Source organism: Vicugna pacos, chromosome 6 (genome assembly GCF_048564905.1).
Source record: "Vicugna pacos chromosome 6, VicPac4, whole genome shotgun sequence".
NCBI lineage: Eukaryota > Metazoa > Chordata > Mammalia > Artiodactyla > Camelidae > Vicugna > Vicugna pacos.
The window spans coordinates 81,484,060-81,511,462 of record NC_132992.1 but is presented as its reverse complement, the minus strand read 5'-3'; the positions used below and the strand labels follow the sequence as shown (position 1 = coordinate 81,511,462).

General features: G+C 43.7%; 1 long non-coding RNA gene across 3 annotated transcripts in view; it reads left to right on the top strand.

The window, feature by feature from the left end:
* LOC140696988 (uncharacterized) overlaps positions 1-27,201 on the top strand; it is a 65,439-nt gene extending 38,238 nt beyond the window's left edge. Inside the window, exons 4-5 of one of the 3 annotated variants that reach the window (XR_012073785.1) lie at positions 16,000-16,696; positions 26,046-27,201. This is a non-coding gene — a long non-coding RNA (uncharacterized lncRNA). Of the gene's footprint in view, positions 1-15,999; positions 17,130-26,045 lie in introns of those variants that run through there. The other 2 variants (XR_012073786.1, XR_012073783.1) reach the window with 2 other exon arrangements.
* The last annotated feature ends 202 nt before the right edge of the window (positions 27,202-27,403 follow it).

Below are 27,403 nucleotides of genomic sequence, written 5' to 3'. Positions count from 1 at the left end.
GGGACAGTGGAAGAATGACAGTACTAATGAGGATGAGTGTCCACACTTGAGATGAGCCTAGGTGACTTACTTTTTCACATTCAGGATCATGGTTGAACTTCAAAGATGACCCAAGGACAACCATATGCCACGAAGACAGGCAAAAGAATACCTTCAGCAAAAACTCTGGTTTTCTAAACCTAAGGCTCTTGGCTAGAATATTTCAATCAATCCGAAATTTTGAATCTTTAGGATACTTACAGATCGATAATCAAGTCTGAGAAAGTTGACATGTAGAGGTCAAGTTGAATTCAGTTAATCTGGCAGCTCTGGAACACCAAAGAGACCACTGAGCCAGGAGTCACGGGGCCAAGACTTGTGCCTTACTGAGCGCTGTCTAGTTGTCCAGGTCACTTAATATTCCTAATCTTCCTTGTCCTCATCTATGGAGCAAGTAGAAAATCCCACCTGGTGGCTGTAGGGTTTTAATTAAGTGAGATATATAATATAAATATAATTGGAGGCGACCTCATCTGATGAAAATTGCCTAGCACAGTGCTCAGTGTTCTCCACAGCTTAATTATCACTGCCCTTCTTAGATCATGGTGATTTTCTCAGAGGTCTTAGTGGGAGCATGATTCCGGGTACCCTTCTCCTACCCAAAAAACCAAGAAGATGATCCTCTTCCCACTGCAAGTAAGCCCATACCCAAACTCAGCCTGGTGAGCCACGCTCTTCTGGGACTTTGCATCTTGAGTGAGCGATGCAAAGTCAGAAGAAACAGAGATCACTCAAGTGAGGGGCAGTGGCAGCTGAGGCTTCCTGACCAAGCTGTTTCGGTTATGGTGCCATTGCTGTCTTTGCTTCCAGCCTCATGTCCCTTTGGAGGTCATTCCCAAGTCTGGTCCCCCAGATGCTCACTGATCGTGTTGGCAGCAGCACTCTGTCTCCATCAATATGCTTCCAAAGAAATCCTCCTTTGCTTAAGTTAGCTGGAGCTGGCTTCTGTTGTTTGCCATTAGGACTCTGGCTGACACACATGTCAAGAGCTGATATGAAAGAACCAGTAGGCAAGGGCTTGTAGTCCAGTCTGCATATTTCATTAGGCTTGGTGGGCTGCAATCATTGGTGTGGGTGTAAAATTCCAATTTACTTCTCTAATGAGCTCTTCAATGATTGACCTGCTCGTAATTTAGCTGTACATTATTATAGTTAAATGCTGGTTACTACAGAAAGCCCTTGTTTTGACCTCATAAGAAAACACCGTTCAAGATCAACTGGAGGAAAGCAAAACACGTGGCCCAAAGTCAGAGAAGAAATTCACTATGTGTGTGTTTCAGGGCTGGCTATATCCTTATTACCATCTCTTTCCTAATACACCTCTTGTACATTTGACCACTGTTTAATATGATCAGACAAATGTTATTTTATAAGGACACATTCTAAGTTAAAAATGACCCTCCTCCTTGGGTGTGTTTTGTGGTTTCTGCAGCTGGAGGTTATAATAGGCTATTTGATTAATGAGCTGTTTTATTGGGATGCAAATAATGCATAATGTCATAAGATCCACATGTTGTGCATTACAGAGGCATAAAACTTACCTTGGCACAAACTGGAAAATATAAAGCGTCTGTCTTGAAAAAAATACATCATATTCAACAAAAAGCATGTGGGTTTTTCTGCTATTTATGAAACTGATGAATGCTATGCCAGATTTGTTTAGTTTTAGAGCTAACCTGATCGTGTGTGTGTGTGTGTGTGTTCTTTATTCATCAGAAGTAACTTTATGCTTCTGTTCATTCTCAGTCTGTTCAAAATAGTTGAAAAGAGCCAAACAGCTGGTTCTGATAATACACAGTAGCTGTAACCTGCGTGGGTTAGAACTAAAATGCATAGATACTGGAAAGAAAATGTAATTATAATAAAAAGAGCAATTGGAGATCAGAGATGTAAGTGCTCAGGCATCACCAGCGAGGGGGGCTTGAGAATGGTATGTGTGTGCCCAGTCCAGTGGATACAAATCTCAGAGCAGCATAACCCTTTGGGGATATAAAACCCAGCAATGTGCGGAGTGGAAAGCATGATGGAATGCTGAAGTTTTGGTTGGAATGGGAGATTTCACATCCAGTGAAACACCCGTAACACTGGACAAAGCTGATCGGTCATCGTCCCAGAACCTTCACACGTGTAAGCACTTTTCATCCTGCAGCTTCTGTGCAAATAATGTGTTTCAAAGTACCTTTCTCCAGTTACTTCCTGGCCCCCATGGCCACTCTCATTCTGTTATCTCATTTACCGTCTTTATGAAAATTTTTACTGTGCGAATCATCTCGTTTATCTTTTGCTTTACTCACGTGTTACAAGGCTCCACATCAGGCTTGTCTCTACAGCTGTAAACTCAGATCAGTGCCCGGGACACAGTAAGTGCTCGGTAAATAGATGCTGAATGATGAATCTGAAAAGCAAGAATAATAATAATCCCACTCACCTTTAAGGGATTCTGTAACGCTCCACTGAGATGATCCTTGTAGACTTGACATGCTAGTGCCAAGTACAAGGTCAAGTCATCAGGAATTGTTAGCATTATTTTTTATTATTTACATTACTTATAACAATATCAATGATGCGTTAGTCAGAGTTCTCCAGAGAAAAATACATATTATATATATAAAAATATATATGATTATGTTGGGACTGAGAAGTCCCACAATCTACCATCTGCAAGCTGGAGAACCAGGAAAGATCACAGTGTAAGTTTCAGCTTGAGCTGAAGTCCTGACCATCAGGAGTGCCAGTGATGTAAGTCCCGTCCCAAGGGCACGAGCAGACGATGTCCCACTCTGTTTGGGGTTGGGGTGGAGGTATGGGCAAGGAGAGAGAGAGAGGAAATTTTCCTTTCCTCCACCTTTTTGTTCTATTCGGCCTTCAGTGGACTGGATGATGCCTGACCCTAGGGAGAGAGACCTACTTTCAGCCTACTGATTAAAATACATGCATATGCATTGTTTTTATGATTTATAACATTTTCATTTAAAATCCAAAAAAGTATTGATTACTAATAGAATAAGATACTGACAGGTATATATATAGAATAGATAAGCAAATTTATACTGTATATCAGGGGAAAGTATATTCAGGATCTTGTAATAGCTCATGGTGAAAAAGAATATGAAAATGAATATATGCATATTCATGTATGACTGAAAAATTGTGCTGTACACCAGAAATTGATGCAATGGTGTAAACTGACTGTAACTCAATAAACTTTAAAAAAATAAAATAAAATAAAATAAAATAGAATACTAATCTCATTGAAAACTCTCTCACAGACATAATAAAAAGTAATATGCAACCAAGGTATCTGGTTGACCCAGCACAATTATGATATACTGCCACAGAGAAGATTTAATTGACACAAAGGAGACTTCATTGTCCAGAAAGTGATTTTTTATTTATTTATTTTTTGATGGGGGGGAAGTCATTAGGTTTACTTATTTCTTTACTTCTGAAGGAGGTGCTAGAGGACCAGAAAGCGATTTGAACTTGGCTATGTTAATCTACAGCTTCTTCACTTGAAAAATTTTGGAAGTCAAGTTTCACAAACCTTGCTCAGGAATGAATTGCAAAGATTATTAAAATTATCTGTTTGGTACGGAAGTAGGATTGTGCTGTGTAACAATTACGGCTTCGTCAAGGACTGGGAGGCTGTAACAGAGATCAGTAAAACTCGACAGGACACAAGTGAAGTCAGAGAGCTTCTTCAGATCATGTGGCTGTCTCCAGGGCATCAGGTCATCATTAGGAACATTAATTATTTCTGAGTTTTAGGAAAGTGCTTTCTTAAAAATTTCTGGCTCAGTGGAATCACGCCTATTCTAGCTCATTTGCCAGCATGTTATTCTGCATCTTTAATAAGGCTGCTCTTTAAGAAAAATATATATCAGATTTCTTTTATTTACAACGTACAACGTATGTAGGCTTTATTCTTAAGCTTCCTACTGATAGAGTGATGAGATTTGTAATCCTTCTTGACTTAAGTCCCGTTCTTCAAGCAAAGTTGAGAATTTGTTACTGTTTCTTTTCTTGTTAATAAAATTTTACTTTCCATCGCCAGTAGGTCAGGCCAGGGGGTAGTCCCAGCTGGTGAGGGACCATGAACTGTCCCCGCAGTGGTTCACGGCATGCCAGAGCGCCCGTTCACAGGTATTGATGTTTTCACAGTAAAATTCTGATGGCTTCTTCAAAGGGACCAATTTTTTTTTTCAGATGAACAGCTGCTCTGTTAACATCAGAAGAGGTGTGTGGCTGAAAAAAGTCTTTATTCTGAGATATCAAAAAGCATGTCTCAAACCATAGGTCTCTGAAATTCAAAACAAAAGGAGTGTGATAAACAAAAAGTCCTGATTTATACTAACTACCCTCTTTCAATATAACACACATCAGGTAATAAAACCCCAGGAATATGGAAAGAGTTGATGTTTTCCTTACTTAGGTGGCATTTTTTATTTTGAACCATTTCTACTTGGGAAGTAAAACTCCAGAGTTTAGCGTTCTTTCAAATTTTATTTAATTTTTTAGTGAACCAAGGAATAGCTTGGTGGGTTTTTTTCCCAATTAATATTGCAATAAGAATAAAGAGACAAGTAAGCACTGGTTGGCACATATTTCAGTTAGATCACCTGTGATCTAGCGTGAGTCATGGTGGGGGTAGGATCCGAAGGAAGGCCAGCTGTCAGAGCTGGACACAGAATCCCCACGTGTGAGAAAGCTGGCTGCTTCTCCTGGAAGCAGATGGCGGAGGAGGCTTTTTGGTCTATAGGTCCCACCAGGTTCGTCAGTTCCGAAACAAGAGGAGAGATGCAAACTGCCTCAAGCAAGAAGACAGGGAAACCTCCCTCAACAGAAGAGAGCTGGAAGACACGCGCCCCCAACCGGGTGACCTGTGGTTCTGGGTGGACGAGCTTGTGTGTCACGTAGCACGGGCCCCCACGTGCATCCTCATTAGGCTCTGAGAGTTTCAAGGTTCCAAGGACAGTGTTTCTGTTCCCAAGCAGCTGTCATCTCTCTGTCCAATGATTTTCCCCTCACCCATTCTTCACTTCTTAAAATTAATGTTTATCGACATAATGCAAGCAATAGTTTTAAGGGGCTTATGTTGAAAAACAACAGCAGACAGAAGTGCAGCTTGAAGAAATGGAGCGAATGGGGAAGAAACACCTTGATCTCTCTCTTTCTGTCTTTCTCCACCAACCCTGTGATCTTAAATCAGCATCTCCCATTGGCTGATCCCTCCCAGAAATGGGAGCCTGGGTGATGCATTCCATAGGGCAGAAAACAGACGCATTGAGAGTAAAGGAAACCAGCAACCACCACCACCACCACCACCACAGCAACAAAAGCCTGGTTCTGGCGCTCGTGCTATTTACAGGGGCTACTTTGAGACTTAAATGAGATAAATACAAAAAGCACCCAGGCAAAGTCATTAGCATACAATGGGCCCTCAAAATATATTTTTTCTCTCTCATCTCTTTCCCCTTTCTCATCCTTCAAAATCTGCTCTCCAAAAATTGTGATTATTCTCTTGTACAAGCTGTCACTGTTTTAAAATGTGTAATAACGAGGATGAGACTAGTTCAAGGCATTTTGGATATTCCAGATGTTAGTAACTCAGTGAGTGGCGTTTTGGGGAGGTAGCTGGGCCAGAGGTTTGTCTCCCTCCCCAGGGTTCGCGGCAGGGAATGCGATTGTTCAGCTCGTCCTGTCTCCGGGGTTACAGGCCTCCCCGCCCTGCTCAAGGGCCCCGGCAGTTGTCCCAGTCACTCAGGGTGGCTGTTCCCACAGCAAGGTGCTGAAATCTGAAAACGCGGGTCATGAATCTCTCTGGATACCGGGAAGCCTGGTTGCCCCAGACTTCTGTCCCACCACATGCTAACAGTCCCGCTGCGAGGTGCCGCTTTGCATTCACTGGCCCATTTGCAGCAACCATGTGCCACTCAATCAGTGTCAAAGAAATGACTCTCTCCCCTCCAAACCTTGTTTCCTACCAGTACTGCCCCTGATGCTGTGGGTTTTGATGGGTTGCCAGGGCTCTCTTCTTTTTGCTAGTAACCATTTACTCCTCCTTTCCCTTTACTGTTAACCCTTCAGTGCACAAAAGTGAGTGAGTCCCCACGTTTTCACTGGAGCAATTGCCAGTCCAAGGAGTCATGGCGTCTTTCTGGCAGAGGGAAAGGGTTTCCCACTTTGCGGCATCCGCCTCAGGACCTGGAGATTGAGCTCAGGGATTCTGACCCCGCTCCGGGGGCTTTCCTGGCCTCTGGAAGCGGCTGACCAGCAGGGAGTGCACCTGGGAGCCCGGCTGGTCTTCCTGGGGAGGAACTGAGACAGCGCCTAACCACAGGAGCCCTGCGGACCTTCGTTTTCTCACAGGGCTCTGCTCCACCCACCCGTAATCCACTCCTCTCAGATTCCTCGTTAAAGTGAGAATCACCAACATTCTTTTAATGTGGCTTTTTGTGTTTCATTTCCTTTGTTGGTTAAAAAAAAATGTTTTCACTGAAACATTTTATAAAACTTCTATACAGTTCATACATTTTGAACATTTTGTTCCTATTAACATAAAATATTATTCTCATTTCCTCTCTTGTTGGGAAGAAAGAGGAAAAAAAGCATTATAAAAATTAAAAATAATTTCTTTGTTATGAAGGAGGTATGCATGATTTATGAGCATAATAAAGGCAAGTCTCTTTGGTCAACATTATGGATTTGAAAATAAGATTTCTTTTCAGATTTTCGAAACGACTTAGATGTCAGTAGGCACTAAAATAACAAAGGAGACCAAGTTATACCGCAAATTCCATTTCCCTCTGCTTTTCCTCCCCAGGAGATGGTGCATGGCTCCATATTCTTGGGAACAAAGTAGGGTCATCCCAGGGCATGGTCAAGGGAACTCCACGTCAAACAGCTGGTTTCAAAATACATCTGTGTGTCATCTGCATCTGTACAGAAATGCACTTTAAAATACCCTCTTTCATTCTGATATATCCTTAAAGAACAGAATCTAGCTGAGACACCATATCTTACTAGAGTCACCCATGCTGGCTGACTCATCCCCACCGTGAACTTCCTTCCAGTGACCTGGGAGCCCTGGTTTCTCCCACGTGCCGATCGCCCCATAGCTCTGCACAACTGCTCTTCTATTGTGAGCATTCTCGGGGTATTTCCCCTGCAACTCCACCAGGTCCTGGGTCTGAAGCCCCACACTCTATAGAGTGAGGGATTCTGTGATTGGTTTTCGGGCCTGGGTCTCATGGCTCCTAGCCCAGGGCTCTCAAGCACTAGTAAATACAGTAAGCTGGACGTATCACCAGGGGAGGCTGGCAGGCTGCGCGGTGTCCTCTTGGGTGGCATTTCTAGGTGAAGTCGCCCTCATCTGAGATCTGGTACCCAGCGAAGGATGCTCAGAAGCCACATTCTCTTAGTGTATTAAGAATGTGCTGGGGAATGGCTTCATGCCAACCAGCTTACGAGGGTGAGGAAGATCCTGGTGTTCCAGTACTTGCAAGAGAAACACCGCTCGGCATTGTGGCCAGATCACTGCAGGGAGAAGGGACTTGCCTGGTGTGTCCACATGCCCTCGCTAGGATGTTAGCCTCCGGAGGTTCAAGTTTCCAACAACTTACTGAGTACCTAGTTGAGGGTGGGCTCTGGTCTAGGCACTGGAGGTATAGCAGTGTGAACAAAGCAGATAAGAATCCTTGCTCTCAAGGTGTGTGGGTTCTAGTGACTGTCTGGGCCTCTTACCCCCGAGCACAGTGTTCCTTTTTCTCTGCTCAGAGCTCTGCAAACTCACCCCAGGAGTGAAGGCACAGTGCTGCAGTCCCTTGGAGGAATACCTTAAAAAAGGGAACAATGTGGTGTGAAGTTTTTTTTTTTTTTATGTCTTCTATTTTAACCCAGAAAATTCTAGGAGTGGGAATAAGGACAGTATTTATTACCTTGTTACAACTTCCTCTCTTCTCCAATTCTGCTAACTAAAGAAAAGGTCTTGCCAGCTTACTTAGTGAATATAAAATTGCAAGAAAATGTGGAGAGGGACAAGCCACAGATGTGGAGAAAAGGGAGTGAAGCCAATTCAATCCGTGTGAGCAAAGAAAGCCTGGGCGGGTGCGTGGCGCAGAGAGAGGAGGGTTTGACTTTGCCAAATGACCAAAGCCACTGTGAAGAGCAAGAGAAGTGAAGACAGGAGGAAGGGTTTTAAAAATGGTTCTGCTGGATTATGAATCGAATTTCCTTTCATGCTTTCTTGAATGGAGTTGCTTTGGAATGACTTTTGATTACTTGTCTGCAAAGATTAAGCCATGAAAGGCCGTAGGATTTATTAAAGTTCATGAATTTTGGGTTCTGCTTTTAACCGAAATATTCTTGAGTCCTTCAGTCTGCTGGTCGCATTATTTCCTTTAACATACAATGAAAATAACAGGAGCCCCTTTCCGCAGCCCTGCAGGATGTCCACGACTCACTCCAATGTTTATAAGGTTCCAGAGGTGCTTCGGTTCCCAGGTAGCTGCCTGTCACCTCTCACTCCAATTTCCTAGCCCACCTCTTTGCTTTTTAAATTCAATTTTTAATAAAGTAATGCATGCACTAGTTTGAAGTTCAGGTATTAAATGGTGTATAATGAAAACCAGAAGTCTCCAACCAAGCATTCCCAACTCGACAGTTGAACTCCCTGTAGACAATTGCTTTCAACTCCTTTAGCTCTTGCTTTCTTGTAGTTACCTCCATCTTTCTAAATAAAATGCATACCTTGTCATGTACTGATTTTAGACATTATGTACCGACATTCTCTTGTGATACATGAGGATTTAGTTCTCTCACTTTCCTCCCATCCCTACTCTGCCTACCTTCTCTCTTCCTATACTCTCATTAAAATGATATAAAAATTTTGGCCAAATCAATGGTCAAGATTGACATTATGATTACTATGAAAAAATGTTAATAACCAAGAGCTATGTCATAAGTATGTCTTCTTTCTTGCACATATTGTTTTTTTCCCTCTATTTTCTTCACATTTTGCTAAGTTTTTTTGTGCTTACATTTTACTTTTTATGCTCCTTCATATTTCCTGTACATCTATCCATCTTATTTGCCAAGTGGTCAAATAAATAAAATAATCTATAAAGTAATGATTTTTTTTTTTTTTTTGCAGAGTTTGTCTCTCTAAATGCTTCCCCTCTTATGTTTCCATCTGGAGAGTCACCTCCCAGACCTGCCACAGGGCTCTCATCATGGACTTTCTTTTTTTGTTTCTTGTGTTGGATCCACTCTTTCCTTGGAAACTCTTTCTTGGTTTGTTCCCTCGCTTTCTTGGAGCACATGCTCCTAGATTCCTAGGAAGTTGTTCATAGTGATGATTGTATGTTTGAAATCTTGCTTTTCTGAAAATGTTTTTAATCTGGCTTCATACTTGGTTGATAGTTTGGCTGGGTACATAATGCTAGGCTGCAAATCATTGTGCCTCACAATTGAGGAATCATTTTGTATTGCTTTCTCACCTCCAGATTTTTTGTCAAAGAGTCTGATATCAGTCCATTCCATACCTTTGGCAATGACCTTTCCTCCCACCCCAAGGAAGTTTATAGGATTTTTTCCTTTACTCTCTGGTGTTCTGAAATTTCATAGTGAAGAGCCCCTGTGATTGCCTTTTATCATTCATTGTATTGGACAGAGTGGGCTGTTCTTTCAATCTGGAAATTCTCATATCCTTTGGTTCTGGGAAATGTTCTTGGGTATGAAGTTGAAAATAACTTCCTTGCCATTGTTTCCCTATTTTATTAATCTGTTCTTGGGCTTCCTGGGTCAAGACACCAGATCTCTTATTTTTTTCCTCTTAGTTTCAGCTTTATGTTTTCTTTGCCCTACTTTCTGAAATGTGTCTTAATTTTCACCTACCCATCTTTGTGTTACATTTTTTGTTTGGACTAACAAGTTTCCATTTTTTTCTAATTGTCACTCCCCTACCCTTGCCCATACAGCATCCCATCTTTCCCTTATGTCTATGGCTTTTGGTGTCTCTCCAATTTTATTCCTTCTGGCTTTTTCACTATAGCTGATAGTTTTCCTTTCTCCTGCCTCCCTCTCCCTCTTCTCCCACCTCCTCCTCCTTCTCTACCTCCTTATCTGTCTTTCAGTTGTTGCATTTCAGGTTTTCCCCAAATGTTGAAAGCTTTATCGTGTTTGGGGTTCTCCTCTTGTTGGATGCTGATAGACGTGCCACGCTGAAATTTTAGGCAAGGACTTGGCTTGGGTGGCTCGGGTCAGCTGAGAGTTCTTGCTCTAAATCTGACAATTTTGGTCAGTGTTTCTGGGAGACAGAGAGAGAGAGACAGAGAAAGAGACAGAGACAGAGAGAGAGAGATGGGAGAACGGGCACGTTTGTGGCAGCCCGAAACAATGAATCTAACGAGCAAGCAAATATTTTTGGGCAAGGCTTTCCTATCTGTGTACAGAAGGGACTTGGGGAAAGCAGTAGAAAGATATTCTTCCCTTGTCAATTGTATTCAAGGTGCACAAAACATCCCCTGTAGTTGTTTGCTCTGTAAAACATTCATGTTTATTTTTCTATAGTTTTCCCAAGATCTCAGGAAACATTGATGCTCTAGGAAGACGCAGGGTGTTTTTCCTGGGGCTCCCCCTGCCCTTGGCTCAGGCTGGAAGTGCTCCAGGGGAGCGTGTGTTGAATGTTCTCTGGAGTGGTGGTCTCACCCCCTCCCCAAGCTTTCCTTGTGCAGAGTGCATTGCAATTGATTATCTTTCTGCTTCCTAAATTGCTGTCAAGTTCCAGATTCATCTCTCTGAGATTAGTGCCATCATCTTTATTGGAGGTTTGGGTGTCTGCAAATTCTTCAGTGACACATTTACGGGCTGTCTTTCGCTTTATGCTCACAGATGGCTAATCACAATCAGAACGCGTATTTTACTAGTGCAATTCTCAGAGGGTAACCTCTTTTCCAGGATCCTCTTTCTCCATGTGTTGCCAATAACCAGAAAATGTTCTCTGATCAAAACAGGACAGGGGACACTTAGCCCAAGGGTACCCCAAAAACATGGCTAGGGACTTCCTGAAAATCATAACCTTGCTTGAGATGTTTCTTCCAGGTTCCCCGTGGCTTTTAATTCATATGATGGGTTAAGGAGAGGAGTGAAAGAAAAAGAACAAAACAAAACATGCTCATGGGAATCCTGATGTAAAAGCAACAGCAGTTGGCAAAACCCTTACCCTAACTGCTCATCAATTTCTCCCTTCTTTATGATACAAGCAGGGAAGATTGTACAATCAACTGTCGTAAATGATGAATTAAGACAGAATTACAAGCAGAGGATGCCTTAATGCTGGTGTCAGATTTAAACCCCTGAAAGTAAGAGGGGGAAGGGGGAAGAAGAAACATTTTTTCCCCCTTGCTCATTGAAGGCTGGGAATTGAGTGTTGGAAGGGACCTAGTTCACCATTTGACAGGTTCCTACTGCTCTTCCTTCCCATTTTGGCCCAACCGATACTCTCTTGTAGACACACTATAAGGGACCACAAGATGCCTTGGAAGAATTCGAAATAGGTGAGATTGTTTTCTGAGAGTGAAGCTATAAAACTGACTTAGATCAGTGTGAGAAAGTGCAAAGTCGTCTTAGAAATACCATATTTTCTAGGCTAAGACATAATGGTGAATGTACTGTAGGCACCGATACAGGCAAAGAAAGACTGATGAGAACGATCCTGAAGAGGGGCAGTGCCGGCCCAGGTCTGTTCTGCAGGACAGGCTCCACCTACAACCCCCGTGTCCCAGAGAATCAGGAGCGTCGACCATTGGCATCTTTCCACTCAACTTCTTGCCTTTGTTCAATCCTTAGCAAGTAAGTTCTGTTCCTAATCTTGCTCCCCATGTAGATTTGTCTACAGTGAGAGGATGGCTTGATCCTCAGACATCTGTGTCATATCTGCCTGACAGCTATTTTCTCACTGGAAATGAACAAATTAGCAACCTGGTGGCTGTGAACTCGGTTGACTGGTATCTGAAACTTGAGGTGCCAACAAATCAGTTGTCTGCCTCATTAGACGAAGGGGCCCCAGTGTGATACCAGCTGGGCTCCTGTGGCACTTTAAAGTAATCCTAAACTTTTCTGAACTTTTTTCAGATAATGACATGTATTCATTATTTTTATTGCCTGGAAACTTTAGGGGGAAAAGATTAAATTGCGACTATTAAGAGAGTCAGGATGCTATAATGATTAAGAGCATGAACTTGCGATTCGGACAACATGAGTTCAAGCCCTGTCCTCTTACATCCCTTCATGTTGTCCACAGGACTTGGCTGGGTTTCTCTTTGTTCAAGTTGTTGCATTTATAAAGTGAGCATAATAAAAGTATTTATGTAATAGGGTTTTTATGAAAATTATATGAGATTTGCCCGTAAAACGCTTACCGCAATGCCTGGCACTTGGTAAGTGGTCAATAACTTTTAGCTGTCATCATAATGCTTATTAAGTATCAATTATTTTTCTCCTTTTTAAAGTTCAAAGTCATATTATTGTCAATCAGAGTTTAGATCAGCCCAAGAGAATCAGTGTTAATAACTGAGTGGAAAGTACTTTTGACCAAGTATTGTTCTCATATAAAGTCAAAGTAAACAAAAAGTTAAAAAATTTTTTTTCATTTAATTAAAAGTATCTAATTTAATTTCAGGAATAAAAGAGATGAAGATAAAGACTGTGAGAAGGCTATGGTGGGCAATGTTAAACAGAGTGGCTCTATCAATTTTCGATAGAAAGAATGTCAGATAAAGATAAAGAGTGAAAGGCTCTTTGAGGAGTTGACATCTGAGCTGAGACCCAAACAATAAGAGGTCAGCCTTTAAGATCTGGAGGAAGGATTTGGGAAGACGGCACAGCAAATACAGCCTAGAGGTGGGAGAGAGCTTGGCATTTGCTAGAAATGGAAAGAAGACAGTGAGCGTGTGAAACAATAATGGGGTGGGGGGAGCTAGGAGAAGGTGGGAGGGAGGGCTGGAAAGCCCCTGGACAGAGTGGGATTTCATGCCAAAGGCGAAAGGAACCATCGTGGGGTCTGAGGCAGTGCAGTCACAGGCTGTGGTGTGGAGGATGGGCTGTCATGGGGTAATCAAAGGCAGAGGGAGCAGGGAGACTGTCTAGAGGTGAATGGCCAGGGCCAGGTGGGAGGCGGGAGTGATGCAGGCTGGTGCAGAGACAGTGGGGATGGAGAGTCATGGCCGGATTTGGGATGTACTTTGGAAGTAAAGCTGAGAGGCCTGCCTGGTGAATTGGATATGGGGAGTAAGGGCCAGAGAGAAGCCAAAAACGATTGCTGGAATTTGGGCTTGAATGTGAAGGATGGTTTCATTGTATGAGGGCGGGTGGACTAAGATAAGTAGTTTTTTTGGAGGGAAACAATTAGGAATTTTACTTGGAATATGTTTAGACAATTAGGTGTCACTTGGCAGTGTTAAGTTTTAGACATTTAGTCTTTTCAGGGTATGTTGGTGCTCTATAAAGTTTTAAAAACCAGAAAGTGTATTTTGAGGAGTTTGACCATCCTGGAACTCTATGCTGGAAACTGCTACTCTCGGTCAACCCTTTTGTTATACGTGAAAAAATGTTATTTAGAAACACAATTTCCACTGTGAGTTAGTGGTGGAGCTGGCCCTTCAACCTGGGCGTTTTGGCTTACTTATGTGTTTGATGAGCTGTATTCTATTCTGAGTGTCTCATCAGTGTGAAGATTGTCTCTTTGAGTCTTCAGAAAACCTAAGCCTAAGAATGCCTTTTGGATGAAACGAAGCTCTTGTTTTCATGCAAATGTGATCCCATAAATAAATCATGGGAGGTGGAAATGGATGAAGGATCAAGCTGTGGAAGCTGAATAGATTTTTCTACACATCACAGCTCCTTAAGGGGTTGTTTGCCCATATGGGTCTGCGGGGGGGGGGAGCCTGGGGGAGGAAGAGACCATGGGATCATGTTCAAAGAGTAGGCTTTGTCAGCTGTGAAATCATTGTTTAAATGTGTATTGTTGGGATCCCGTCTGAATCCATAGTTTTCAGCTCAAGGAGTTGGGTGTGGACAGGCAAGTCATTAGTGATTTCCGAGAAACCAGTATTACAAATGCCAAACAAACCTGTACACAGTGTCCCATAAAAATCTCATTATTCACCACGGTCTCTCTGAGTCAGCATTCTGGGCTCTGCCATAGATACCCTGTAAAACACACAGTTACAAGTTAATCGCTTATGACATCTGTCAGAAGGTAGCTACAGCCATGGGTAACTTTTTTCCCTCCTTGCTCAGATCTGTGGCAGCAGCTTACTTTCAGATTTTGTTTTGATTTTTCTGAGCAGCCCTGAAGACCGCAGACCTGTTGTTGACTGGCTCAAAAGTGTCCCCGGGGATATTTCAATTAGTTCAGATTGTCTCTTTGACCCAATAGCAGGGGGAGCTGGAAGCCAATCACATGCCAGGAATTATGCCAGCTATTGGGGATGAAGAGGTGAAACAGACAGACCCTATGAGAGATGCCCACAGAGAGCTAAGAAGGTCGGTGAGGATTGTACGGCCTGGAAAGAATGACCAAAGGGATATGCACAGGGTGTTGACGAGAATGGAAGAATCATCTCACTCAGCTTGGGTACCACGCAAGGAAGGAGAAGTAAACCTGACCTCCAGTTAGGTCAAGGTGGCAGTGTGCATTGTCTTTATTAGCACTGGGACCTCCTTGAGGACACTGATGGTCCTTCATGTCTTCAACAGGGCTTGAGGGGTCTCTCTGGATCCATTTACTCGGGAGGCCCCACCTCTTTCCTTGACTGGAAGGATCAGGCTCGTCTTCAAACTGTGGGATTACAAATCCTGGGCCTCCAGACTTGGTCATACGAGGTTCCTTCTACAGCAGGTGGATTCTTTCCTGTCCTTACAGCGTGTCTCCTGGATGCTTAGTCAATCAGCAGCCACTTTGATACAATTCACAGGTCTTATTCTATGTTCTCTCTTCACCACCCTATTTCTTTCTCCTCTTCCAAACTCTCTTTCTTTTGACACATTTTGCTTTGCCCATCTTCATTTGTTACAAGCTACTGTGATCCTTTGGGACTTGGGCCTCTACCCTCCAGGTTCCAAGAGCCTAGAGGTATCCATGAAAATCTCTGCGTCCCCAGAATTCTCTCCATCCCTTGTGACTGTTTTAGGCACCACATGTGGCAGCATGTCTGTTTCTAAGCTGGTTCTGACATTAGACTGAGAGCTTTTTCAAAGCAAGAACTTGATATTCATTACCTTTTTACCCTCTGTCATGTGTACATGCCTGGCACAGAGTGGGCAGTCATCGTTTATGGGATGGTGGTTTGAGTGGCTGTTGTGATGATAGTGACTTCAAACCCATCCTCTGCCCTTCACTGGATCTAAGTAAAACATTCAAGCAAACAGCCTCTTCTCCGTCTCCCTAAAACCAACCAGGATGTTGCGGCTGCTTTCAGGAATGGTGGATAAAGACGAGGGGATGCTGTGTTTTACTGTCATGCTTCTAGTTTCAAAGTGCCTCAAGGGCTTTGTTTCTCTCTCTTTACTGGGTAGTCAAGGGCCTAAGTAGCATTGGGAGTTTTCCCTGCTTCCAATTCACCCCAGGATTGGACCAGCCGCTGTGCCTGAGAAGACATTACTGGTGGGCATGAAAGGAGGATGAGGGGGTGGGTTTTGATTAGAAATGAACAACAACAACAGCAAAAACAAAAAAAAAAAAAACCCCAGGAAAATGCTTTCTTCAAAGACTTACAACATATTCACTCAATAAACCTTTATTTATTGTCCAAAGTTGATTTCTTTTGGAAGTTGCTTTGAAATAGAGTCTGCAAGTAAAGGAAACTTAAAAGTATCGGAAAACTCTAGGCAAAGGGGAGTCTTAGAACATAGCTGTCCTACCGTAGTACATCTGTGAGAATTAATTTTTTTTTTTTGCAGGGGCGAAGAATGATGATGCACGCTTGAATCGGCCCCTTTGAAAGCCAGCCAAGATACAATCGTGCTGCCCTGGGCTTGACGCTGCTCCTATGAAATTTTTATGTTTTGCCTAATGATGCCTGCTTCTGATCGGCTCTTCTTGGGAAAGGTTTTTATCCCCTTCTAACTACACATCCGACTGCACACTTGTCAGAGTGTTGAGAAGGGCTCTTCTTCTCGTAAATGTGTTGCATCCATTCTAAAGCATTTCTTCGATAATTAATGACAAGATCTGGTTACCTGTGGAGAACTGAGACTCTGAAAAAGAGCCAGGGACAATACAAGAATGGTCCATCTTCTCTGCCCTGTGCCCAGACTCTACCTGCTACCCAGAGACCCTGCCTGCCTCTGAGGGCCACTTGTCCCCTTCAGGACTCCTCTTGATGCTTTATTTGTAAAGGAGAAAAAGTTGGATTGCAGGACAAAATCTATTTCACGTAACGGAGGGAAACAGGCATTTTATTCAGATTTCGTATTTCAAACCAAGGATGACGCTCTGATTGGTATAGACAGATTTTTGATGTTGTCGTTTTCATCTTTTGTCTCACACGTTAGCATGAGCCACTTCCCTGTCTGCTGTGTCCAGAGGCTGGCCTGGAACGACCCCTTCTTCTCGCCAGATGTGCTCACAAGCGCCCAGCTCAGGACCTGCCACACAGTTAAGTATTCAATAAACAGACACTGAAACTTTTCATCCTTGCCTGGAGAAGCAATCTCTCTGTGTTCATTTTGACGTATGGGGGGAAGTGCTTTTTGGCAAGGGGTACCAGTAGCACCATCATCTGAATGTGGCAAATTGGTGTGGTTTCCTTTGACATCTCAAGTTCTGCTTTTCAACATCAACATGAGTCATGAGTTATGGATTGATGTATAGAAAGGCTTTGATTACTGATTTATGTTCACGTAGATAGAATATCTCTGGAAGGATACTTGAGAAATTGGTAACAGTAATTCCTGTTGGGAAATTAAACTGGGAAATGGTTGGTAGAGACGGGAAGTAAGCCACATTTCACTGTACAGCCATCTTGTTGTTTTGGGATATTTTCCATGTGACTGTAGTGCCCAAATAAAAGATAGTTAGAATATAAAATAAAGATCCGAATGGAAATGTCCTTACAAAGGCACTCATGTCTATTCTTTCTCATCTCCATTGGACCCTCCCACGCTCATCTTATCTGGAGTAGAATGCAATAACTAACGTGCTTACCTGAAACTTGAGATACGGAGAAGGCACAGGGAGAGGAGCCCAAGGATACTGGCTTGCTTTTGGACAGTCCCACAACATGGGGGAAAAAACCTGGAAGTTACAGCCTAAGAGGACACAAGGTCCAGTTTATAGACTTGTGAAGGTTATCAGCAGAATCTAGGGGTCTATGGGAATAAGCATTACTTTTTGCCTGCCTATATATGCACATACTAAAGATGTAACATGGGACAAACACACCCAGAATTTCATAGAGCAAGGAGCTGTCTGAACTGCTTTGCCAGAGGTAGACCTGCCCCCAGTGCCCCTGCGTGGTGGTCTGGCCACGTACATTTGCACCGTGAGCCCACAAACCCTTCCACCTCTATTCTGTGACCAGCGACACAATCATGCCCACTTTCTGCATGGGTCTGCGCTGGAGGAGAGCTGGACCCTGGAATCGCTCAGGGAGTCTGCAGACACTGAGAAATGACAGCTGGTGTCCAAAGCTGACTCTTTGCGATGACCACGCATCTCTTGTTCCTGTGCCCCCAGGACTAGGCCTCGCCACTCATCGGCAGTACCAACCAGGGCATATGCTACAGTTTGCATGTCCTTGAGCTGTTTCAGTTTTCCTTCTAGATCACGATAGACCAAGTTTATCAAGATTTCCCTAAGATAAAATATCATACTTGCAAAGCAATTTAACAGAAAGTATGAGAAGTGTTATTTGTCTTGGACACTTACCAACCCAAGGTCCGTCCTGTCACTGGTCACAATGCAGATACAGAAAACACAGAGAAGCACAGCATCCTTTTTGTTAAACTCTCCTCCTTCTAACTACTTAGAACAGACTGAAATTCAAGTGAGAGGTGGCCAGGGTGGCCCCTTACCTGGCTGCCTATGGGGACCCTCCTTGCTGCTCTGTGCCCATGTAACTTAGGATTAAGACTGTATTCCCATGACCATCCCCATCTGAGGTCCTGTCACCTCTGGGCACTGTGTCCTCATGGTTTGAGTCTCCTCCTTTTGAGAAAAACACCAAAACAGTGTTTTATTCCAATCTTACTGAACCAAAATTCATGGGAGTTGGGCTATTGCCATAGCATCTCCCAGCCCTTTCACCCCAGGAAAATCACCTTAACCAAGACCTGTTTAACTCTGGGGGCAAAAATGGGAAATAATGTCTTTCATTCCTTTTAGAAAACTCCATCTGAGTAGGAAAAATATCACTTACTCAAGGCTTACGCAGTCATTCACATGGTCTAGCCTTAATTCTCACAATAACTTACTGGGGAAGGAGTTAACATTGTGATCATTTTCTTTTTCATATAAGGAAACCAAGGCCTTAGGGAAGTCAGGTGACTTTCCCAAACCAGACCCTCCCAGTCATACCTGGGAAGGTGAGGATTTATACCTGCGCAGGCTGACCCCAGACCCATGAGCTGCCTTCCTCCCCACATTGTTGTAGTTTATCTCAGTGTGCAAAAGTGACTGCCCATGACTTTTTGAGACAGTTTTAGATGACAGTTCTAGCTTCGACCCTTCCTAATGGCATGACTTCGGATACATGGTGTAGCCTCATCCGTCCCCTTCCCAGTGCCCACTGCCCCCTGGCCACGCTAGCTTTCTTTCTGCATCTTCTTTCTGCTTTCACCTCAAGTGCTTTCCACTTTCTATTCATTCTGCTTGCAACGCCCTCTCCACTGTGTTCACGTGGCTGATCTGTCATTACTGAGCACCTGCTGGATGTCACCACTTTTTCCCCAGAGCGCTCCAGCTGAAGCGGCAGCCCCTCTCCTAACAAATCACTCTGAAACATACCCAATGACTTCATTCCTTTCATAGTGCTGTCTGTCCTTGAAATAACTATTTGTTTAAGTGTGTACATATATGTGTATATATATATTTATATTCCTACTAGAATGTCAGTTCCTCGCAGGGAGGGACTAAGTCTTTCATGTCCACCACTGGATCTTTAGCATGTAGCCCAGTCAGCGCCTGGTCCATTATGGGTCCTCAAAAATCATCCATGAACTTCCCGACTTGCTGGCCCTGAATTTATCCTGGTCATTGGGATGATATTAGTAACTTTCAGCCTCTTCTTAGGAATTGAGGGAATATGAGCATTTAGTTCAGGGCTTGTGCTCAACAAACAGCAAGTGTTCTGGTGCTCACTGGCTGCTCTTCTTTTCATGACCCAAGGGCTTGAAAAAAAAAAAAAACGTTTCGCTGAATACAATCTTAGCAGCAAAGTGGTCCCCAAAGCATTGCGTTGCCTGTCCTCTGCCTTGGGGAAAATAAATCACGTTTTCTGTCTAAGGGTGATGCCTCGTCGCCACAGAAGAAACCTTATCTGTTTGGCCCCGTCCATCATTTTTCTCTCCCACCCTGCCTCGCACCTCCCTCCCTGGGAAGGTGCTCCCATTTACCATGTGTGTGATGATCTCCACTGTATTTCTGTCTGCCATCATATTTGATCTTTAGCTAACAAATCGGCTTGGATGACAGCACAGCTGCTGTCCGTTCGTCCTCTGATGGGAGGTGTGGCAGCTTTGTAAACCACTGCGGGGAGGCGTCTCGTGCACAGCTCTGGGACTTCAGGAGGGTGCGCTCTGCACGAAGCTGTGCTCTATTGAAGAGACTGCGGGCGCCTGCCACGGCTCCCCTCTCCGGGAGAGGTGGCGGCATTTTGGTCTGCCTTGGAATTAGGGTCAGAGTGGGTTTGTGCTTTCCTGGCTGGTTCCTTGGCAACCTTGAACTGTCATAAATCAGAACCCAGCACAGCACAGAGGTCAGGAAGCCAACGCTTCCTGCGGTCTCGGTTTGGCCTTTTTGTGACTAGTTATAATAACAAAAGGATTGAAAAAAGTTCCTTGAATATGTTGTAGCAGTTAAAATAGTCACACTTGGTTAGGAACTCCCCCCTCTCCGCTCCGTCCTTCATACCGTGATGAGAAATCTACTGGGTCTGGGATATCTGTGGGTCTCTGGGAGTGCCACAGAGGGAGCCCAGCAACTTCTCACAGTCATGACGGCGCTGATGTGCACTCAGCTTTATGAAGCCTCACCAGGTGCCCTGCACCACTAATCACTTCACATATGGATGTATTTATTCTTCCAGGAATAACGAAGTATTCCTAAGAAAGTAGGTCAAAGACCTATTTGGTGGGAATGCATGCAGACTGTAGAGACAGAATCCCGATTTTAAAATTCCAGAGGGGTGGGGAGGGGCATTTCTCTTCCCTGTAAGGTATTCCATCACCTCTTGCCTACCTTTTTACAGGTGAAAACTGAGATTCAAGATTTAGTGGCAGGTCCAAGATTACATATGGTTGCTAAGTGGCAGAGCCGGAATTTAAGTCAAGTTCATCTGACTCCAGACGCTGCTTATGGCTAGAGGTGGTCTGAAAAGGGTTAGTCTTGTATGTAGACAGTAGGATGAGAAGTCTGCCAAATGGAAGAGTTGATCCTTTGAACTTTAGAGTTTTCTTCTGTGACTAATACAAAGGCAAATCGATCTCCACGCAAACACACTTGTCTAAGAGTAAAACTAGGCAATCTTTGCAAAGCACCATGGAGCCGGAAAGATCGAACTATTCAAAGCTTTCGCTTGATCATTATTTCAGCTTCTAAACTTGTCACCATTCTAGTCTATTGAATTAGTAGGAGAAGTGAATACTCGTTGACACTGACAGAGAAGTACGCCGCATTTTATATAAACTGCTCTGTGCAAAGCCATCCGATTGCCATAGAGACACAAATTCATGCTTTTCACAATCATAACCCATAATCATAACCCAACATCCATTCAAATTAAAGCCCTGTAACTCTTTTTAAGAGTAGGAAAAAAAAAAAAACACCTGCTGCCTTTTACCGGCTGATTTATTGGGACATGACAATATTAAATATTCCATTTTAATATTGTTGCTGTCTTTTTCACCATCAGTCTTGGGCTGAGGAGCTCAGAAATGATTTCACTTTAAAAGGGACATTTATTGTGCTGTATAGGCAGGCAGGTAATTTCTTCCTCTGAGAGGCTCGTGGATTATTTTCCTTCTGAGGTGTGAGAACTTTTGATTTGCACCAGCTGTGTCATTTGGGTGCAAAGGAAGGGCGATTTACTGTTTCCGTTGGCATAAATAATGTTCTATTTGTTTCTGCATCATTTTCCAACACCCACCATCGGCAGCGCCTTACAGTTTACTAGGCAGAAAATTCAGCCTGTTGCTGTAAATGTCAGGGAGAGAGAATCGATTTGGATTTCAGCCTAATGTTAAAACAGGTCCCCACCCAATCACACTGGAGAGAGAGACTCCTGATACGGTGGGCTAGGTTTACAAGCCCTTCCTTTCTAGTTCATTTCTTGGAAGCATTATAGAACTCATTGGGGAGCATGTCAACCTTTCATCCTTACAATGAGAAAATTCCCGGGATAATTTATGCTTTTACCAAAGACGAGACATCTCTGCTGCTACTTCCTACCCACCCATTTTCTTCATTCTTCTCTCCTTTGACCTTTCATCACCAGTTTTAGGAAGTATATGCCATTCTGTGGAAGTATCACGTGGAAACTACGGCATAGTACAACTTTCTGGGGTTCTCCACAAAACAGCTTTGACAGAAACTATTTGTTACTGATCCAGTGTCCATTTTCCTTTTCTTCCTTAGTTATAGAAGTTGATTTTATTTAGAGTGGCAATAAGCTAGCCTGAGATATAAATTTCCCAGCCTCCATTATCACTCAATGTGGCCATTTGGGCTAATGACATGGTAACAAAAATTATTGGGTAGATTCTCTGAAAACTACAACTGTGAGACAGACGGTTGGTATAGACCCATTTTTTCCTTTCCCCTCTAACTCTGCTTTCTGTTGGATTCTGAACAGACGGCTGGATCTCTGGCAGCTATGCTGAAGAAGGAGGCAAACTTCAGTTCTCATAATAAGGATGGTGGACAGAATAAAAGAAGAATCCTGGGTGTCTAATGACTTAGTGGTCCCACTATGCCAATCATGCATCAACTATCTTAGGACTTTTTATAAATGAGGGAACACATTTCTACTTTATTTAAGCGGGTATGGTCATGTCTTAATATAAGCATCTGGGGAAACCAGTCGCTAAGTTGCGAGGACACTCAGGTGGTCCTATGTGGAGGTCCTCAGACAGCATTGACTTGTCAGCTGTGTGAGTGGCCATCTGCAAAGTGGATCCTAGCAGCCTAGTCAAGCTGAGATGACTGAGACCCTGGTTGGCAGCTTGTAAGAGGCCCCACGCCAGCTTAGCTGCTCCTGAATCCCTGACCATTAGAAACTGTGTGAGATAATAAACGTTTATTGTTAGTTTAAGCTGCTACTGCAACATGTAAATAAGACAGACTTTAGGACTAGGTATGTATTCTCGTATATCTTTTTGAAACCTGATGGCTCAGGTGATTACTGCAAACCCTGAGATTCTGAAACCCTGTAAATGAAAATATCCACTAAATCATTTAAGTGCTTCCCCCGTTTAAGGCATCCTAGTTAAATATGGTTGCAGACTTAATAGCTTTTTAGCCACTCTTATGAGTACAGCAGATAATTATGCTCATGAATTTCACATTCCACTACACAGGCGTTTTCTTAGCTGACCATATAGAAAGTCAGAATTAGACTAAAAAACCATATTCTCCTCTCCTGCTCTCTCACCATTATGGTCCCCCTCCCAGCTCTGGAAGGCTGGAGTGACCCACTGGGATCCAGATTATAGAGGACTGAGGGTTCCCAGAGTGCTTCTCTCTCCTCCTTAATGATACTCTGTGTTTGTTTCACAGGGAAAGCCAGCCTTTGGAAAGGAGCATGCCTTCCCAATTTCAAGTTCAATTTAACTTGGGGGAATAAAACTGATTTCCCAGTTTAAGGTGCGGTCTGCCTGGCTACTGCCTGAGTTCTCCGACAATGGACCCCCAGCCTTTTTCCTGATTTCCATAAACACTTACTGAAGTTTTCGGACACCTGGCTTAGATTTACAGGGACCAGCACCTTCTTCCTAGATCACGAACTCCACCGCAGCCTGTCACAAAACTTTCAGAGTCTTCTCTCTGTCACAATCCCATCAGCCCCTGGGCAACCTAAAGGGTTGCCAGCAGAGCTGTAGGTCATCCATGTGTATCTGGCTTCCTGGAGCTAGAGTATCTTTTAGGCTGGGTGTTAAGTCTCAATACCTGGGGTTTATTGGTCAATTGATTATGATTAACTGCCAATTGTTTGCCCCTCCTACATGCCAGGTCCTGCCTGCCTGGTGTACAAATGCAGCTGCAGGAGAACAGCCATGCGGGGTTGACAACAGCAGGAAAGTCATGCTAGTTGCAGGGGGAGTGGGGCTGTGGTGCATTTCTAGGACAGCCCTGCAGCTGCCATAACATCAGAAGTGAAGGTTGTCAGAGCCACATTTCAAATCTGTCGATTTATTCTGAGATTCCAATTCCGACTGCATTCTGTTGGTAAATATCAGAGACTTTGGCAGAGTAATGGCAAATTGTCCAGTTGACTTTACTCACGTTCCCCTGGATAATCCACCTCACTGCCCAAAGCTGTCATTATCACTTACATATTGCCTTCTAATTTGGATTTCGTCGTCCTCCTTCTGATCTGCCGCTCCTTCTCTTCCCCTTTCTGTGCACGTGCTTGCGGGTTTGAAATTGAGGCTCCTGACTCAATTCTTATTTGGTTGGATTCAGGATTTCTTTCTCCCTCCCTCCCTCCATCCCTCCCTCCTGCCTTCCTCCTTTCTTCATTCCTTCCTTCCATCTGAATTATTTTTTTTAAGGGTTGTTGGATTGTGTGGTGTGCAAATTTCAGAAGACAGAGAACAAGTCCTTATTGGTTTAATTCTATGCTAGAAACATTCAGAGGCTGGGTAAATATCCCCATTTTCCCCCTTTTCAAAGCTAGGGATGTGCATTCGTAATAACATTCTCAGCCAGGCAGACACACTTGGGTGATTAACTGGGAGCTGGGATTGTCTGATCAGAGGTCCTTCTGCTGAAAGGAGGGAGTAGTGCCCCTGTGGTCTTGGCTGTCATTCTCAAAATTAAGTAATCTGGTGGCAGGTCTGATTGAAAAGGCTTTTTCTTTGATTGGGGGTGGGGTGGGTAAAGGACAAAGAGAAAAGCCTTGTTAAGACACTGTCCTAGTCTTGGCAAACAGATTACAGAAAGGAAATCGTGTACAAGACATCCCATTCATTGCCATTAAAGGGCAACTGCTTTTTGGTTTTTTTAAGAACAGGAACCTTATTTCTTGCTCTCATCTGATGCCCAAAGTAGCAATCTCAAAGCAGCGTGACATATATGGCAGTGAGCAATTCAGATGCAATTTATTCCCAAGCTCAGCTTGAGTATCTGTATCAACTTCACTTAAAGCCATTATGGAGGGAATATATGAACACACGTATACACTAATGTATACAGATAAATGGATACATGTATATATTTTCTGATCTCTCGATCTCATCTTACCTGCACCTTCTATTCACTGTCAGAGGAGATGAGCCTTAACATACATCTTGTTTGAGATGAAGACACTTGTCCTTGCTATGTTTGTGGAAACCCAAGGAGACATGCACCTTGAGTCAGCTGGGTTGCTCTGAGGTCCATTGCTCTTACCTCCACAAGAGTTATAATAATAATAACAACAACTACCATTTAGGGAGTTCCGACTGTGTGCCAGGCTCACAGTGGCTTTCATTTGTCAGCTGACTTCCTCCTCCTATTAGCCTTGTAAGATGGGTGGGTGGAGAATCGAATAGTCAGCCTGTGTGAGTCACCAGCTACACCAAAAAGTCTTAAATATCCAGGGTAATCAATAGCTCTCCTTTCTCTCCCTCTCTTCCCAGTAACACTCTCATTTGCTTCACACACGTCCCTCCAGCTGACATTTTGGACCTCTGGGTTTGCAAGCCTTATCCAGCTTCACTGGGATATCGATGTTTGACTTGGACAGAGAGACGTGCAGTGTGAGGTTTTGTCCCTGTTCCAGGGCCTTTTCTGTGCAACTCTTAGAGACAGCTCTGTGGGCCCTGCCTTGAATACACAGCCTTTCATGGAACAAGATCTAAGGTTCTCATTCAGGAGTCCCGCTGGGGTGTGCTGAGCGAGCCCCTCTCTGCTCTGCCCCTGCTGTGAACTGTGCTCAAGGGCAGGCGTAGAGGCAGCCCTGTCTCAGGAGCTCCAGCCAAACGTCAGCCTGAGTTGGGTCTGCATCCTAGTCACCCTTTAGTGGTTGCGTGATTTAGGTCAAGTTTCTTAATCTTTCTGAGCTTCAATGTCCACATTCAGGAAAGTCAAGTTAGCACTGGTACTTACTCCCTAAGTTGTGACAAAGTTTAACTTGAATCATTTATGAATTAAATGAAAAAAAGGTGTCCATTGGAAGCCAGGCACTTTCCTACGCACTGGGAATAGAAGGTTAATAAGCAAACAAGTTCTGGCTATAATTAAGGAGGTGACCGACCAATGGATGGATGCATGTGATAACGTAAAGCAATCAGGAAATAAGATGCTTAACAGAGTGTGAGAAGTACCATCGAGAAAACAAAACTCACAGACAGATGGAGAGTAATGACAAGGGGAGGAGGGGGAGACTCTACCCTGGGTGGGTCCTCCCTTCTCCAGGGAGGAACTGAATGGAAGTGAATTGTGCAGCCTGGTGCCTTGCAGTAGTTAAGAACCCCACTCATGCTGTTACACTAAGAGATGAATGTATAATCATTTATTTCTGCTACATTCCATGGGGTTTGCAACCTGAAAGTTGTGGTAATCACCTCCTTTGTCTTCTTTTCTGCAGCTTCCAAGCAGTGAAATAACAGTTAAGTGACGTGCTTAGTGAAATCGACTTTGTCACTCTTCAAGCACAAATGAGACACTGGCCTTGCTGGAAATCAGAGAAGGGGTCAGTCCCTGGATTGAAGGTGAACGCTCAAATTATCCTCCACAGGAGGCTTCACTATGAAGATGTTTCCTTCCAGGATTCTGGGATCTGCTGTGATCCCCTGGGTGTAAAGAGATGGGAGTTGAAATCGACTCGTGTCTGGGTGATAGGGAAATGGGACCTCCTTTGTGGCCACGAAAGCACTCGGGGTATCACCCCACATCCTGTGAGGAGGGCCCAGAAGCCGAGCTCCCCAGGGAGTCCTTGGGCCCAGTCTTGCCCCTCCAGCCTGTCCTGGTGAAGGCCAAGGGCTCCAGCGCTCAGCCCACAGTGGAGCGGCTCCGCGAGGCCCTCCCTCCACCCCGCACCCCGCCTTCAGGGGCCACCTCCTCCTGCGGGTCTTGCCCCTTTCTCTTCCATCATCCCCTCCAGGCCCCGTTGGCTCCCTCCCTTTGCTCTACTTCTGTTTTTACTTGAAACTCTTGAGTCTAGCAGTTTAAAAAATGTCAGGCTCTCCAAGGGCAAAACCCAGGTCCCTTTTTCTTTTGCACACCCTGCACTAGTAAGTCCCATGTTATGGACTGAGGGCTCCTTGGAGCGATGCTTAAGAGATCCTTGGGTCTGTGGTCCATTGTATAAAGAGTAAATATCTTAGGCCATGGGTTGCTGTAACAAAGTGCCATAGACTGGGTGGCTTATAAACAATAGAAATTCATTTCTAACCATTCAGGAGCCTGGAAGCCAAGGTCAGAGTGCCAGCACGGCTAGGGTCTGGTGAGGACCTTTCAAAGTGTTGCAGATGGCAGAAGGGGCTTGGAATCTCTGTCTCTTTTATAAAAGAATTAATCCCATTCATGAGGGCTCCACCCTCATGACCCAGTCACCTCCCCAAAGCCCTACTTCCTCACCATCATATTGGAGTATGAGTTTTCAACATACGAATTTTGGCGGGGGGGACACAAACATTTGGTCCATAACAGTGTATCAAAAATTAGGAATATAAATATTTCTGAATATATATAAATACTGTTTTGGATATAAGGTGCAAATTTATTTACAGAGTTGCTTAATTCATAATTGATTTTTTTCATTGTATGTTTTTAAAATAAATAAATGCAAAAACAGACTTTTAAAATTTAATTAGCTTTTATTTGTCTCCCTGGTATCTAAGGGTTTGTTATTGAAGCAATGTTGGTTTACAATGTTGTATGACCTTCTGGTGTACAGCATAGTGATTCAGTTATACATATATATTATTTTTCATATTTTTTTCA